Source organism: Girardinichthys multiradiatus, chromosome 8 (genome assembly GCF_021462225.1).
Source record: "Girardinichthys multiradiatus isolate DD_20200921_A chromosome 8, DD_fGirMul_XY1, whole genome shotgun sequence".
Lineage (NCBI taxonomy): Eukaryota > Metazoa > Chordata > Actinopteri > Cyprinodontiformes > Goodeidae > Girardinichthys > Girardinichthys multiradiatus.
Window position 1 is genome coordinate 8,583,049 of NC_061801.1, and position 18,205 is coordinate 8,601,253.

Sequence of the window (18,205 nt, forward strand, 5' to 3'; positions counted from 1 at the left end):
GTCACTCCTTCACTCTTGATTCTCAGCTACGGCAGCACACAGCGCCACCTCTGTCCGGAGGAGTAATGTCAACATCTTCCATACACAAACACGAAACATACACCCCACACACTGAGCTTCTAATCACATATAGTTCAGGCAATTCCTGCAACAGTACATTCAAACGTTATACACACACAAGTGGTGTTGGACTAGGAGTAAGCACAGTACAGGTGTTTACCGCTATTACTTCGGCGACGCCCCTGACTACGGTAGCCGTAATGCTGCAAGCGGTGCGGCTTTGTAGTTTACCAGTCGTACTGAAACATTTTGACAGAGCGCCGTGTACAACCAGTATGGATCAACCAATTAACCAATTGATCCATATATAAGGCGCTCCGGATTACAAGGCGCACTGTCATTTTTTGAAAAAATTAATGGTTTTTAAATGTGCCTTATAGTGCAGAAAATACGGTATATATATATATATATATATACATATATATATATATATATATATATATAAACCCAATTTCTTTTTATTTCTTCCATTGTCTTCCTAAGCTTACTTTTATCTGTCCCATTTGTTATCTTTACCAACCCTGCACTCTGGGAGTGATAGCTATAATGTGTTTTCAGGTGAATCTTAAAACATTTACCAAGTTCTTATATGACTTTGTTAACAAAATGTATTCCATTATAACTATAAATCCTTCTTGGAATTCCAAATGTGCATAGTCCCTTTTTGCCACTGTTATAGCATCTGGTCCTTTGCAAGGAAAGATCTCTTTGGGAGTTATGTTTCAGACATATCAAACAAGATGCACAAATTAAAAAAAAAATATTAATTATTAAATCCATATGTAGTAAACTGTTAAATCCATATGTAGTAAATTGTTAAATCCATATGTAGTAAATTGTTAAATCCACCCTCCTGTTGAGACATGGCTCTGCACATGGCTCATTTGCAATCCATTGAAACATTGATTTAAGTAATATAGGCTTACCTTCAGGGCATCTAGTAATGTAGAGGCATAAAGCTGTGTTTGAATAGATTAAAAGTGTTATTATTGTTTACCATTATAAGATAAATTCTGTGATTTCTTTCTTCTGTGCATAAGGAAACAGGCCTGTCTGGAAACAAATTACATTAGGGAAAAGTTCTTGGTGAGAGGTAAAGACTAATGGGTTTGTTATTGCAGGAGATCTTGTGATGCCCTGACTCTGCCAGGTCAACGTGACATTAGAAGTTTGCATCCAGATAAAGTCATGAGAGTGTTATTATAAAATGTCAAGTACGCCAATCTGATGTCTTCCAGATGTTGGCTGAAAGTGTATTCTCGGAAAAATAGAGAAAGCAATGTTGTGGATGCCATATGTATTACGTAAATGAATATGATGTATTTCAATTGGTCAAGAGAATCCAAATACACACCAATGCTTTGTATCTGTATAAAAACCGCCCCGTAAAGACTGAACGGGAGGGAGACTTCTGGAATTGTTGTGAAGATGTTGTTTGTGCGCTTTGAATAAAGTCCCCTCTCGTGAGGATTGTTTCTAGGGAGAATATTTCTGAGTACTGTTTTAATTATTTTGGCTTAGAGATCCGACCGCCCGCTCCCAAAGTAATCCCTTCACATATACACTCAACTAATTTAGCTGGTAATAGCACAGCATCTAATACTTTCAGTAATAACTCTGCATTTTTCCATTGTGCTACCAATTATACCTTTATTGTTATTTCTTTCTATACATAATATGTGCTGCCTAAGATGTTAATAAAACCTGTACGGTGTCACAATAGACAAGGTTAAATCTTATTTAATTGGATCTTTCCTGCAAATGTTTCTCTTTGGCCATGATAACATTGGTCTCTTTTAATCATGTGGTTCCATAACAATTTTTTTTGTGGTATTCATCAGCAAGATTATAATAGCTCTGAATAATCTATTCTAATTTAGCTTTATTTAGATGCATCTATTCTAATCTATTTTAATGCAGTAGGTCCTTATTATATTTAAGAATGAGGTCACTATTTCTGTTAGTTGCTATTATTTTAATAATGATTGGTATGTTTAGGTTTCATTAGTTGTGAAAAAACTCACTCCTCATCAGTTTAGAAGGCTTAATTAAATTGATGAACATAAAAATGAAAAGCATGTTATGTCTTATAATTTTAGATTGTCTTATCCAGTTTTATAAACACACCGTACAGTTTCAGTCATCTATAGTTCTTCCCTTTTTAATCACACTTTGTATTTATTTCAAGTAACTAAAGTTTATTTCAATTACCTCAAGTTTTCTCAAATGCAGTTCAGTCCAGTAATTCTGTTAAGGTACATTTCATCTTATGTTAATTTTTTGAGTCAAATTTGATCATTCTGAATCTGACTGAAAAAAGTGCAAACATCTGTTAAAATCCTTTTGTTTCACCATAAAGAATTTATCTAATATTATTATGGTATGTTGAGGATCAAACTTGCTCTTGTAATCTTTAATTATTATCATGCACATATACCCTAATTTTTACATAACATAAAACAAACATTTCACAAAAACAGACAGACAAAATGGACAAACATTGGCCACAAAAAATTTTATTACTCTGTTTGTAAAAGAATTTTGAGAAATTAAAAACAGGTCTATTAGCTTTCTTATGTTTATCAGTATTTCAATACAGGTAGAACCTTTACTATCTTTATGTGATTTTGGAAAAATTCTAGAAACCTTATTGAGGTAAAAGTTTGGCAATTATCATAAGAACTTCAGACCTTTATTAGCGTTTTTAAGGTCCCTCAAAGACGCTCTTTAATTAAATCAATCATTCCCATTCTCACACATTCACACACTGACAACTTTTCCTTCATGGCTGTCATGAACATCCATTTGATTGTTTTTAGGATTTTGTATTTTTATAATGTAAAGCACTTTGAATTGCCCTGCCTGCAATGTGCTATACAAAACATTTTTACTTAGTTACTTCTCTATCAGAGCAATTTCATTTACAAAAATTCCCATATAATTTTCTTTTTATATTTTTAAAATACAAATTTTTTTTCTCTTAACCCTTTTTGTTTCCACTAGGTCTGTTTTGAATGCTTCAATTCTTTTTTATCCACCAAGGATCAATAAGGTGGTGTTAATGGGGTCCACCTTGAAGGTGTCTTTTGGGTCCGTTCAGTCTGGAGAAGTGTCAGGTTATCATTGTCATGTCAGTGAGGTTCATAAGTCAGTCAGAACCTTGGTCATTTGGTCTTGGGTTGTTTGATCATTTGGTCTGTGCACATAATGTCTTGTTGTTATTATTAATCTGAGAATATTATTTCATATTAATATTTTTATATTTTATCAAATAATATTTCGGTCTGTTAAGGGTTGTCCTGTGAATACCAGCCCAGTAAGGCGATGTTATTAGGACAAAATAGAAAAGTGTGAGACAAGCTCTGACATTATTGAACAGCATAAACCCTGCACACACATGGAATGAATTTACACAATTTCTTAAAATACAAGAATTTATTAACAAAAATAAGTCAACTCAAAGTCAAACATAATTCAATCAACAAACCCTTTACTATGCTAAAACAATCCAACTAAACTACCAAGCAGAATTAAAGAATAGGGAAGACTAATGGGCTATGTACAATATAAACAAGTTGATTAAAGATAATTGAAACTCATGACCAAAAGAGTGATGCAACATTACCATGCAATGTTTATGTTTGACAACCAAGGATTATCTTGAACAATCTGGAAATGAAGTTAAGTTAGTCTTGGAACCAACTTAGGCAATAATTAGCAAACGTTTAGACAACCGTTCACAATGCAAGATCAGATAAAATATTATTTTAATAAAATAATGTTTTAAATAATGATCTGCTGAATAAAACCAACCTTCTGGATGACTAATTCTCAACGGGGTCTCATTAGCTGCCTTTATTTATTAAAATAATATTTAAAGAAATATTATTAAGGGAGTACTTTGGAAAAGAGCCAAATCTTTCTGGAGAAATTGGGCTTAATGCTGTTTACTTAGTTATCAAATTTTGTAAAATGATGTTTAGGGACTATTATTCACTAGCTTGAAAACTAACAACCTTTCTGTTAAATACTCTTTAGTAGCAAGCATGTGTTCTTAACGGTTAGCATTTGAGCTAACAAAAGAAGCTGATAGCTTAGCATCAGAATCAACACATACCTTTAAAATACCAGTGTATCTTCCATACACAAACACGAAACATACACCCCACACACTGAGCTTCTAATCACATATAGTTCAGGCAATTCCTGCAACAGTACATTCAAACGTTATACACACACAAGTGGTGTTGGACTAGGAGTAAGCACAGTACAGGTGTTTACCGCTATTACTTCGGCGACGCCCCTGACTACGGTAGCCGTAATGCTGCAAGCGGTGCGGCTTTGTAGTTTACCAGTCGTACTGAAACATTTTGACAGAGCGCCTTGTACAACCAGTATGGATCAACCAATTAACCAATTGATCCATATATAAGGCGCTCCGGATTACAAGGCGCACTGTCATTTTTTGAAAAAATTAATGGTTGTTAAATGCGCCTTATAGTGCGGAAAATACGGTATATATATATATATATATATATACACTGGATATATACACTGGACTTCTGGCATTTTGGCATTTCCTTCTCCCCAGTCTTCCTCCAGACTCTGGCACCTTGATTTCCGAATGACATGCAGAATTTGTTTTCATCCGAAAAAAGTACTTTGGACCACTGAGCAACAGTCCAGTGCTGTTTCTCTGTAGCCCAGGTCAGGCGCTTCTGCCGCTGTTTCTGGTTCAAAAGTGGCTTGACCTGGGGAATGCGGCACCTGTAGCCCATTTCCTGCACACGCCTGTGCACGGTGGCTCTGGATGTTTCTACTCCAGACTCAGTCCACTGCTTCCGCAGGTCCCCCAAGGTCTGGAATCGGCCCTTCTCCACAATCTTCCTCAGGGTCCGGTCACCTCTTCTCGTTGTGCAGCGTTTTCTGCCACACTTTTTCCTTCCCACAGACTTCCCACTGAGGTGCCTTGATACAGCACTCTGGGAACAGCCTATTCGTTCAGAAATTTCTTTCTGTGTCTTACCCTCTTGCTTGAGGGTGTCAATAGTGGCCTTCTGGACAGCAGTCAGGTCGGCAGTCTTACCCATGATTGGGGTTTTGAGTGATGAACCAGGCTGGGAGTTTTAAAGGCCTCAGGAATCTTTTGCAGGTGTTTAGAGTTAACTCGTTGATTCAGATGATTAGGTTCATAGCTCGTTTAGAGACCCTTTTAATGATATGCTAATTTTGTGAGATAGGAATTTTGGGTTTTCATGAGCTGTATGCCAAAATCATCCGTATTAAGACAATAAAAGACCTGAAATATTTCAGTTAGTGTGCAATGAATCTAAAATATATGAATGTTAAATTTTCATCATGACATTATGGAAAATAATGAACTTTATCACAATATGCTAATATTTTGAGAAGGACCTGTACATGATTATTTGAAGGTTGACGTTTTTTGTTTTAAAAACACTTTTCTTTTATTGGTCGGATGAAATATGCTAATTTTGTGAGATAGGAATTTTGGGTTTTCATGAGCTGTATGCCAAAATCATCCGTATTAAGACAATAAAAGACCTGAAATATTTCAGTTAGTGTGCAATGAATCTAAAATATATGAATGTTAAATTTTCATCATGACATTATGGAAAATAATGAACTTTATCACAATATGCTAATATTTTGAGAAGGACCTGTAGTGCAGAGGGGAAAAGATGCCACAGACTGGTTTGCAACAACAATGAATACAGAAACTAGTGCATCCACAGGATTAACTAGGAAGCCATTATTCTGGACAGTGACAGTGCAGGAAGGGATACATTTGCATACAAAACAATAATGATAATAAAATGCGAGGATTCACCAGGTAACAACCCCATTTTTCCAGTTAAAAAACAAGCTCCATCAACAGGAAAGATAGGCAATTCTGGTTTGCCTTTACCTTTGAGGGACAAAGATATACTTATACCAGACTACCTCAAGGCTACTGTGAAAGTCCAACTATATACTTTCAGGAAATGAGTGCAAGTATGGCCAAGTTTGACCCTCCAGGAGATAGTCAGGTTTTACTATATGTTGATGATGTTCTATTAGCCTCTCCTGATGAGGAGACCTGTAAAAATGATACAATAGCATTATTAAAACATTTAGCAGAAGAGGGACACGAAGTCAGTAAAAGAAACTTCAGTTGTGTAAAAATTAGGTTAAATACCTAGGCCACAATCTTAGCGCAGGGGGACGCACAATTGTAGAAGAAAGAAAGACTGCAATATTACAAGTTCTAAAACCAGTAACAAAAAAGCAAATGATGTCCTTCCTTGGACTAACTAATTATTGTAGAAACTGGTTGTCAAATTATGCAGAAATAGTAACTCCATTAAACAAATTAATGTATGAGGAAGAGCTGAAAATTACCTCTGAACTGAAATGGAGTGTAGAAGCTGAAGAAGTATTTACCAACATAAAACAAGTTCTAGTTTCCAGTACTGCTTTGGCATTACCAGACTATAGTAAACCGTTGTTCAGATGGTAGATTGCAAGGGACATTTTATGACTTCAGTTCTGGTTCAACAACATGGAGATAAAATGAAAACAATAGCCTATTTCTTTTCAAAACTAGATAGTGTTGCGTGTGTGCAACCATATTATGTGAGAGCTGTAATTGCTGCCTAAAATGACAGTTGCAGTGCTGCAATAGTGTTGTTTCACCTTTTAACCTTAAGAGTTTCCCATGCAGTTTCAGCATTAATACTACAGAATTAGGAAAAAAAAAGAAGAAAGAAAAAATTAGAAGTGATTAGCAGGATCACGAAATAGTTTATGTGAATGATTTCTCTAAAAAGATGAGAGGGAGAAGACACAAACAGGATATGCATTGGTGACAATGGATATAGTGTTAGAAAAGATGCAACAATAAAGCTCACTACAGGAGATAGAAATGTGGAAAAAACATGGAGCTGCATTAAAAGATGAAAACTATATATGACCAGATAATAAACCTGTCCTACCAAAGAACCTATATAAATGGGAAGCAATATTTGAGCCATTGTGTTTCATAATGTCTCAACAGGGGGGAATAGTAGGACAGATATATTAATATTATATAACATATTGATTAAATTCTAAAATTTTTATTAAAAAACATTTTTGTAAAACATGTTTAGCATGTGAAGAACATTATCCACAAGGGAAGTTAAGACCACGAAGGGGATAATTTTCAAAACTAAGATACCCTTTTCAAACAATTCATATGGATTTTATTGAGTTAAACCACAGTGAAGGGAAAAAGTTTTGTTTAGTCATTATAGATGCATTTTCTAAACGGATAGAACTATTTCCAACTAAACAGTACAAGCACCTCAGGGTTAACACCCTATGAAACGTTATTTGGAACATACAGATTACCACAGTTCAAAAATAAGTGGGAGTTAGATGAAGAAGCTAACCTAGCTGATTATATAAGGAGTATGTTAGAAACCAACAGAAATAAATTTAAGCCATGAGGAATGTTCTATTTCCCAGCAGGAGAACCAACTAGTGAAACCAGGAGACTGGGTGTTAATAAGGAGTGTAAAGAAGAAACATTGGTATTTCACCTAAGTGGGAGGATCCATATTAGGTATTATTAATCACTGCAAGGGCAGTAAAAATAGCTGAGAGATCAACCTGGATTCACCTTACACATTGTAAAAAGATCATTTCGGTGGAAAGCTCCGTCAGGGGAAGTGATTTATAGACTGATAATAGGGTGGACCCAGACATTTAGAGTATGGAGAGATCCGAAAGTCAGTGAAGAAAATTAAGACACTGGAACCATTTAGAGGAGTGAAAATTTCAGCCAAAATGATTTCTAGATGGATGAGCAATGCTTTCCGATGCTGGGTGTTTATATTTTTCCTCATATTGATTTTTTTTTTCTGGTATTTCTGGAAACCAGTCAAGATGAATTAGAATGTAACAACATCTGTTATGAGTTATATGAAACAAGTAGCGCTAAATCAAGGTAGGCAAGATAACCTAACTATGTGCACTAAACAAACTTCTTATACTTATGGTATTCAAGTGTGCGTGAAATCTAAAACCATAGCTGTGGTGCTGATCCCACTCATTAGCTTGACCAAATGAGGAAGGGAAGGGCAGGATTATAGAAGTTATAAATGGTACTTAACTAATGATAGAAGAGACACCTCATGGTCCATGATGGTAGCTGATGAAGGAAATAATTGGACACCAGAGTGAGCACCACTGCTTATGCTAGTCATCAAAAGAAGTTGTTTAAGTTCCATAAAGCTGATAATGCAATCCAGGTAACAAAGCGAAGAGAGTAAAAATTATGTTAGGAATGTTAACCACAGATGACTAAGTTCCAGGTTATTACTGGAGTATCAGGAACAAATAATAACTGATTATTGATGGTAGAGCAAGCGGCTAACATGACTCAAAAGGATTGTGTTGTGTGTATGGGTCCCAGGGTTTTTGTTACAAATAATTCCAACTGTGATACCACAACTCTGTGTGATGGAAGTAATGAATCAAACTAATCCTAATGAAATTTGTCAACACAAGGATTCTGTTTTTCCTGTAATTAGACCAGATAAGGATAAATCAGTTTTCCATAAGCGAGTCACCACTGGAAACTATACCTGTATAAATATGACAGAGAGAGGTAATAAATTGGGAAATCTCACTGCAGTATGGTGTATTACAATTGTAAAAGTAAATAAGTGTTTCAAACCATTTGAGACATTTGGTGGTGGTGTGATGACGACAGGTTGTTTGATTGATCACCTTCAAAAGTAACAGGACTCTGTGCTTAATTACTTTATGGTTATATCCTATGTTAGTAGATTAAGTAACAGATGGACTATCTAGTGTTAAATCCACATGACTGGCGTAATAGAAAGTGCAGAGCAGTAGCTTGGCAGACTGAGGGAGACTCTACATACATAGATGCTATAGATGAATATAAATTAATTGATCAAGTAGCTGCAAGATTCGAATCAAGTATCTGTTGGTGGTGTATGTTGAACAGAAACGTAGACAGGATCAATTATATCCATTGCAATGTACAAAAACTAGGAAATTGGACACAAAGCGGGTTTGAACTGTCCATGACCGATTGGCTTCAACTTCCCTGATGGCATTCCAGAATAGAATTGCTTTGGACATGTTGTTAGCTGAAAAAGGAGATGTTTGTGCTATTTTCGGAGAAAAATGTTGCACATTCACACCTAACAACACTGCTGCTGGCAGCCAAATGAAAGCCATAGAAGGTTTGAGATCTCTAAATGGCAAAATGAAAGAGCATTCTGGAGTAGATGCCTCGATGTGGGACTCCTGGCTGGATATGTTTGGGAAGTATAAAATTTTAGTATCATCAGTAATAATTTCCTTTGCAGTGTTTGCTGCAATTTTGACATTGTGTGGATATTGTTGTATACCCTGCCTTTGTTCTCTGTTTAACCGTCTTATCACCACAGCTATTTCTCCTATGGAAAACAGAGTTACCCAACTCTATCCGTTATTTAAACATCAGGATGATGAAGATGACGAGGATGGGACTGACCACTTTTCTGACCTGTACGCAGATCCATTTCTATATGATTCTGTGATTTAAATGTCAGTAAGTACCTCTGAGTATAATTGTCTTTGTACTCATGAAGATAATCTTACAGTTAAAAATCTGAGAGAAGTGGCTGTTTAAGTGATATGAGAATGTGAGCCAATATAAGACAAATAGGGGGGAAATGTTGGAATAATTGAATAAAGATTTGTCTTATAGTTTCTCCTATTTTTTAAGTTAACTATTTGATCTTATAATCATTCAAGATGTGTGTGAGTAATTTTGTCTGCAGGCAAAGGTCATAAAATGGAGCTGAGCTTGCGAGAAAGGAAGCAGTCCAGTTGAGGAGGTCATAAAGAGGGGCTGATTGCACTGAACAAGAGGGCAGAGCTGACCCTACAAGTTGGAGGAGACTGTGGGAAATGTGTTGTTAATGTATAAAGCTGTTTATGACCTGTTTACGATGCAGCTGTTGTTTCCCATCCTTTAGAGAACAATGTTTTTGTAAATAGGGACCCCCACATATAATAAAAGAGGATTCGGACAGATGTTGTTCAGAGCGGCTGCGAGATCTGTAACTGAGCACATCTTGACCGTTCTCCTCGCAAAGCGAGTATGTTACGACCCCACTCGGTCTAGGGGGGAAGGGGAAGTAAACATTCAACCAGGTGTTATTGGTTTTATGAAAGAAAGAGTAATTTATTTCTTTTTAGTACAGTTTCCGTTATTTTTAACAAAACAAACAAAAGGAGGGTACTTAACAAAGTACAAACCGTTTGAAAATAAAAAGGGGTAAAACCCAAAATACACAATAACCATAAATTTAAACAAAATATCCAACAACCAGTAGTTTAACACAAAATAATCTCTCAAAAGGAGGGATAAGCTAACTCAACCATTACTTAAAGCAAAGAGTCCCAGCTAACAACAAAACAAACAATCAATTCAAGATAAAGCCAGTCTGTTGATGAAGGTACAAAACAAACACACATACGGCCACCAGCCGTAACAGAGTAAAATACCTAATACTTTGTCTCTCTTTTCTTTTTGTGTGGTTATAAGTATTGTTAGGTTGGTTAAACCTGACAGTTACATGCAAGCAGCATCTTATATTTTTATTTGTGAGCACTGTAAACACAATACAGAATCAGTTTTGGCAAAGTATCTAGGCAGGCATACCCAGCTCCAGTCCTGAGCAGCCCCAACCTGCAACTTTTTAAAGGGTGAGACATTTATCAAGATGGCATGCAGAGATCAGTCAGAGGGGTCAAAGGGAGGTGAGGGAGGGAGGTAAGGAGGGAGGTGAGTGGGTCAGGCCCATGTTGTCACATAGGCAAAATAGGCAATTGCCTAGGGCGGCCAGTGCGGAGAGAGCGCTGAAAGAAATTATGTTTTATTTTTATTTTCTATTTTAAAGTCTGTAAACTCAAAAACAAACCCTATCATGTTTCGGTACCTAAACGCATCATTGTTACACAGAGGGAGTGGAAGAGTGGGTGATTTTCTATGGCGGAAATGAACAAGGAATTGCACACACCATAGCGTGATGACGTCAGAAGCCGCTGATACAATAAACAAAGCAAACATGGCTAAAAAAGCGTTTAAGAGGAGGGTTCCACTTTTCAAAATGTGTTGCAGATTAAACTCGGTGCAATATTTGTGACACAAAGTGCAAGGTCAGCAGAAGGATTACTTCTTATCTGAGGAAGTATCTGGTTAAGCGCAAGATTGTTCTCAAGGCTGAAGAGTGCACAGCTTCAGATCCATGGCTACAACTCATCCGTTAGCTACTCGTCGTCTGCAGCAGCATTTAAGCATTCGTGAAAGTGGGACAAAAGTATATATCGGATGAGCCTTAATAAGTACTTTGACCCAAAAGGGAAGTTTGAAAGTTGTAAATGTGTCATTAATATAAATGTTCTGAAGATTACTTTTCTGTTTTCCTCTTAATTTCTCAACCGTTGCCAGGATTGGCGTCTGGTCTGCTCTATTACCGTAATGCACCTTGTATGCGCAAAGCTAATCTTTAGGAGAGAGCTAACATCAGCTGGCGTGACCATGTATTTTTGACTGTCGGCTCACTTGACCACAGGTACCGGGGGGTGGCGGGTCTCCGCCCATCTCGGACGGCATCTGGGGTGGCATGGTCCACCCCCCGGAAATTGACAATAATACAGTATTTGTCAGCATGTTTCTCTTTATTTCCAAAATAACTTCTCAATATTAAGGCTCGTTAATCAAGCCGCCCCATCTATGGTGGCAAAAAAAGGCACCAGCCCTGGTGTGGGTTATGGCTGGTGACCTTCTGGATGAATCAGCTCAGCTTTATTAGCCAAGATTGTATGCACAAACAAGGAATTTGACTTCAGTTTCAAGCGTTTACAGCATACAGGGGTGGTGCTATAGTTGTAACCTTTATTTAACTGGGTATGACTCAATGAGATTACAAATATCTTTTGCAAGAGAGACCTGGTCATCTATTTGGCTGTCCCAAGCTTATATTATTGTTCACCCCCCCATGGAAATGAACAATAATACAGTATTTGTCAGTGTGTTTTTCTTTATTTCCAAAATGACTTTTCAATATCAAAGCTTGTTAATCAATTATATTTAACTGCTATGGAAGTAAAATATTCTCATGTCTACTGTGAGAAGCGGGTTGCTTCATCTGCTCAACGCGACCTGTGATAATTTCCACTGAGACTATGGAATTTAGACTGTAAAAATAATAGTGGAGACGGTCTTGCATAAACTGAAATCTTCCTGTAGAAGAGATGTATGCCAACACTCGTGAAGTTTATCATCTAAGACAACTGTGCTCTATTGGAGTGCCTCATTATTATTGTGAACCTTCTCATGTAGGCTTATGCTGTCTTGTGATTGAGTGAATAAAACCTATGTCCTCTGAGTTTGTGCTCTTGTCGTTACTGAAGTGGTGTCTGTAAGAGAAAGAGATGGGGGAGGGGGGGGACAGATCCAGACAAAGATATATTATAACCCGTCATACCCTGGAAGTTTATGTGGCGTAGTAGATATTTATTTATTTATTTATTTAGTTCTTCCGCTTTCCCAGAGGGGGTCAGTTGGACCCCAGCTATGCTTTTCATGTTAATATATATATATATATATATATATATACTTAAATGTCATTTTTTTTACTTCTCCCCGCTGTCTCAGAGGGGTCGTTTGGACCCTCGGTTATGTTTTTCATTTTATTTCATTTCCTAACCCCTCCACGCTCGCTGTCCCAGATGGGGTCGAGTGGACCCTGGCTATGCTTTTCATTTTGTTTATTTATTTATACTTCCTTCCCCGTCCCCCTACTGGCCCAGAGGGGTCGGTTGGATCCCGGTTATGTTTTATTTGTTTTTTTTATCTTTTTTTTTGTTGTCTTTATGTCTTTGTTTCGGGGAGGAAAATACTTTTTCTCGCCTCCAGTGATATCTACCTCACTCTGTACAAGCACTGTGTAAGGACTGCGGAAGGGTTAAGGGTTTCAAAGTAGATTTAGTTGTGTTGGTGGACCCAGCACAAGATTCAGATGATCTTGAAGGTGTCAGCACTAGCTGCTCTAATTTCTCAAATGCTGAGGTGGAAACTGTGTTTGTGTCAGAAAGTGATGATTCTACTGAACATTTGTCAGAGCTTTCTGAGATGGCGAGCACTACAAAACCAATATATTTCTAGCTGTTGATCTGTTGAGAACCAGCATTACAGTTTACATTGATGATTTTGAGGTTTGCAATCCTCTTGGAACCTCACGCAAAAAACACAAGCTTTGTGGTGTATATTGGGTCTTGGATAATTTGGCTCCAGGCTCTAATTCAGCTCTTTCATCTATTTATCCAGCTGTACTTTGTAAAAGTGGGGATTTAAAGACATTTGGGTTTGAAAAAGTGTTGGAACCCCTTTTAATAGATCTTGTGATCTTAGAACAACACAGTATATTTATCGCTCAGTTGAATGAGTTTGTTAAAGGCTCTGTAAATTGTATAGTAGCAAATAACCTAGCTGCTCATGGACTTGCAGGTTTTGTTGAAACTTTTTCTGGAGAATACATATGTAGATTCTGTGTCGCTAAGAAAAGGAGGCGTTTTTGAGTATAGAACACGTGAACTCCATCAAACTCATTTACTGACAGTCACCTTGCCTGCTGCTAACATTTTCCACCACTAGGGGCCACGGGAGCTGGAGGACCGAGGGTGTGACAGGTGCACATCATTATCTCATCAGGTCGGAGGACTATATGAGGGCGGCTCGCCAACACCTCTACGCCTGAGTGTTTTTCTCCACCGTGGTAGTACTACCTGGCCATCAACTTTGAAGTCTTGAAGAATTGTTTTGAAGATATGTTGACTAACTTCCTGTTTACCTTGTCTTAAGAACCCAAGCCTTGCTCCTCGCTGGAGATCTTTGAAGAATACCTTAGACCACAGTCTGGACTCTGGATCTTTTCCAGGCTGGCAGCCCGCCCTGAAAATACACCTGTCCGGTAAAGCGAACCCTGTCCGCCCTCCAATGGTTCCTCCTGGATCATCTGAGAAGCCCCAATGGAATCAGAACAGCTTCTCTGTTCCCAGACTCGCAAACCTCTCCCCCCTGGTGGATCGCCCCACCTGAATTATAAGACTAACTTTCTAATAGGTTACTTTGGTCCACTATCTGAACTCACTTTTGTCGTTTTACCTTTCAGTCTGACGGCCTGCCAGGTTCCCACGCTCCATGTACATTTCTCGAATTGTAAATAAACTTTGAAAACGTTTCTCCGTTTTGAGTGTTCTCTGCATGTGGGTCAAGTCGGCCTTAAAAACTATGACATTTACAATCTGCATAGGAAACTATAAGCCTGTGTTGTGGGTTTAAACGTGATTGTGTTTTGACTAAAACTCTCACTGACTTTGATGTTACTACAGGCTTTCCCCCAGATATAGTACATGATTTATTTGAGGGCATTATACCTGTAGAACTAGCTAATTGTTTGGCTGTTTTGATCTCTAAAAAGTATTTTACCTTAGAAAAACTTAACAATTCTATCAAACATTTTGAATACAAATGGGGAGATAAAACAAATTGTCCTAATGTCATACCACATACTTACTCTAAGAACAAAACTATAGGTGGGAATGCACACGGAAATTGGGCTCTGCTTCGCTTGTTGCCTCTTTTTTTTGGCCCCCTTGTTCCAGAAGATGAAAAGGCCTGGCATGTTATTTTGAATCTCAAGGATATAGTGGAGCTTGCCGTTGCCCCTATCCACTGTGATGAGTCGGTAACATATCTTGAGTTAAAAATCGATGAGCATCGCCAGCTATCCCAAGAACTTTTCCCAAATAACCATCTTCTCTCTAAACACCATTTTGTTGAGCACTATACTGTTCTGATACATGTCTTTGGTCCTCTCATTCATAAGTGGACGATGAGATTTGTGGCGAAGCATAGTTTTTTTAAACAGATTCCTCGCCATACCAACTGTTTCAAAAACATACCTCTCACACTTGCCAGAAAACACCAGCTCGCGATTGTTTCTCATTTGCACACATCTGATGAGAAAAAGCTGTTGGTGGTAACTAGTGTTTCATCAGTCTCTATTGATATGCTCCAAAATGACAATGCAGCTGCCATTAAGCAAAGACTGCCAGATGAGGCTGATGTGCACATTGCAAAGAATGTGTCATATAATGATATTGACTACAGCCAAGGAATTATTGCTATCCATAGAGAGTCATTTGGTCTACCTGACTTTGCTGAGATTTTGCAGCTTAGTATCTTGGAAGGGAAGCTATATTTTTTGTGAGAATGTTCTCTGCTTGGTATAGGGAGCATTTTAGAGCTTTTGAATTAACCACGTCACATGTGAGGGAGGTGGCTTTCATTGCACATGAGGAACTGGTTGATGAATACCCACTAGCTTCTTACTCTGTTGGAGGACTGCGTCTGGTTATTCTAAATAATATTTGTAAGCATTTTTATTTGTTTATGTTGTGTATCAGTTTTCAAAGTGGTGCGCTTTACATTTGGTTTATTACATGTTTAAAATAAAATTGCTTGTCAAACTGAATGATTTTCAGCATTACAAAACATGAATCCATTTATTTCTGACTTTTAAACAAAGAATCAAAAATGTGATTAAAATTATATTTCCTGACTGAAACCTGTTGTAATTTGAGCAAATTATTTTTACAACTGTTTTTAAATTCTGTTTTTCTTTTTGTGTGTGGTGAGGGCTTATACTGAAAATGAAAGGTCTTCAGTAGCTGTTGAAACCTGCAGATTCCTAAAACTGAATAACTCCATCGATGATTGGCTAAGGGAGCAGCCGCAGATTTGGTGATTCTCTTCTCTCTTCATAGAGATTAACACTTGTGCTCTGTTTTCACAAAGAGCTATGTATTTTAAAGGTGCACAGAAGAGTACGTGTGCCTAATTGTTGCTTGTTGATGTGCCACAAAAGTGCCATTACTGAAAGAGTTTCTTAATGTTTTCAGATATTCAAAATGACGTCACCTCTAAGATTGAGAATAATCCTGGGTGAAGATGCCAGGAAGTCGATTCTGCCAGCAGGGACACCGGTCTCAAAAGAAGAATTGTGCCACACAATAAAGACAAGCTTTGGATTTGAGCAAGATATTTGACTTCAATATCAAGATAAGGATTTTGGAAACGACTTCATAAATCTGTCAGAGATTTCAGAAGTAAAGGACAAAACCACCCTTAAGGTGATCTTCTTGCAAAGTCGAGAGCAGGAAGGTGCAAGAACCCTTTAAAGTCAAGCAAGCAGGAGCCCAACAGACTCTTTATCCCTCTCTTCTGATGGCACAGAGCCTATTTCATCTTCAAGTTCATCACCATCCTCAAGGCAGTGGGTTTGGCCAAGTGTCTTCACCGTACCACAGTTTAGCTACAATGCTGAATTTGAGCTTGAGAAGCCACCAAAACTGAAATCCCAAATTCTGGAAGGACTAGCAGAGGAAATATACCACTTTAAGCCTACCCTACAGACAATGATCTGACAGATGTTGGAGAAGCTCTTGTGAGAAAGCATCCTTACCTTAGAGAGCAGGGTTCTTTCAATGGCTGCTATGGATGGAAAATTATCCTAAAATATAAAATGGCTAATCTCTGCACCAAACTGAGGGGCCTTGGATGTGCTGAGGTGACCATAAATGGTGACAACCGACAGGCAGCCTTCAATGTGAAGAAACCCAAAAAAGCTGAAGTTAACTACTGTTCACAGCATCCAAGAGGAGAAACAACAGAAAGTGTGGAACAGGTGAGAGTTGCATTGCTTTCTGAAATGACTAAAAGAAACAATAACTCTATTGTGAGTGAAAAAATGGAAAAGACTTTCTCATATAGAAGGCAAGAAATTCTTCATTAGCTGATGGTTGCACAGTTCAAAAGCGGATGGCCAGGTCTGTTCACTTCAACATATTCACTTCCCATTGAATGCATATGTTTTATTTAAGTATGTAGAGCTTAAGTTGTTTTAACTCATCCTACACCACTTAAGAACTTTAGGACAACAAATTTAAATCTTGTTGAATGAACAACTAATGTGTTAATCAAGGCAACTAGTGTTAGTTGTGCCTAATTAACCAACATGGGGTTTGATGATTTTACTTATATCAGTCTAGTTCTTTCAGTTAGATTTACCTTTATTTGTTGCACAATACATTTATCAACCCATTACTTTACAATAAAAATGACAAACAGATAATAATCAAATAAACTTTATTAACTGGATTTAACAGTCATAAAAGCTTATTTGTCAAAATTTACCATGCATTACAACATTACATGAAAGTGAACCATATCTATACAGGAAATTACATCTCTGACAGCCAATGGCCAAACTGAAACTGACAAGACTAAAAAATAAATACAGATATACCAAAATGGCTAAATAAGCAAATTAATGTCAAAATTCTATAAAAATATTTAAAAAATACATTTTTGTATTAAGTTATAAAATGAGACAAATCGATGTTACTATTGTCAAACAAAGAAAATGTAAGAAATAAAGTACCCTGCCACACCGCCTGCCGATGGTTGGAGTCTATGCCCGCTGGTGTACTTGTGGTTCTCGGTGTCTGCGGCCAGGTGCTTTGGTGTGGGCTGGCTCACTCCCGGTGGCTGCTTGCCTGACCCCCTGGGCTCTGTCGGGCCTCTGCTTGGGGGGTGGTGTGTCCCGGGGTCTTGGGCCTCTGGGTCCATGGCTGGATCTGCTCGGGCGTGGACGGCTGCCGGCGGGGCCTGTGGACTCGTCGCTGCGGCTCCCTGGGGCTTCTGCACTGTCGCTGCTGGGTGGTTCCCCTGGGACTCTCCACTGCTTTTCTCTGGGGGGGTTGCGGTAGTACCGGCGGTGGTTCTCCTGGGGTTCCTGTGCTTTGGGAGGCCTTTAGATGTCTGTGGCTCGGATCTCCTCAGTGTCCGTCCAGGGACCATGGGGCAGGCCTGTGGGTCCTCACACTCGCTATTGCATATTTTTGTGGAGAAACCTTGTATACAAAACGCGTCCACACCCATACTTACAGGTGTTAAGCTACACAGATGTTCTATTTTGGGCTGCAACTCTCACTAGGTACATTTTACATT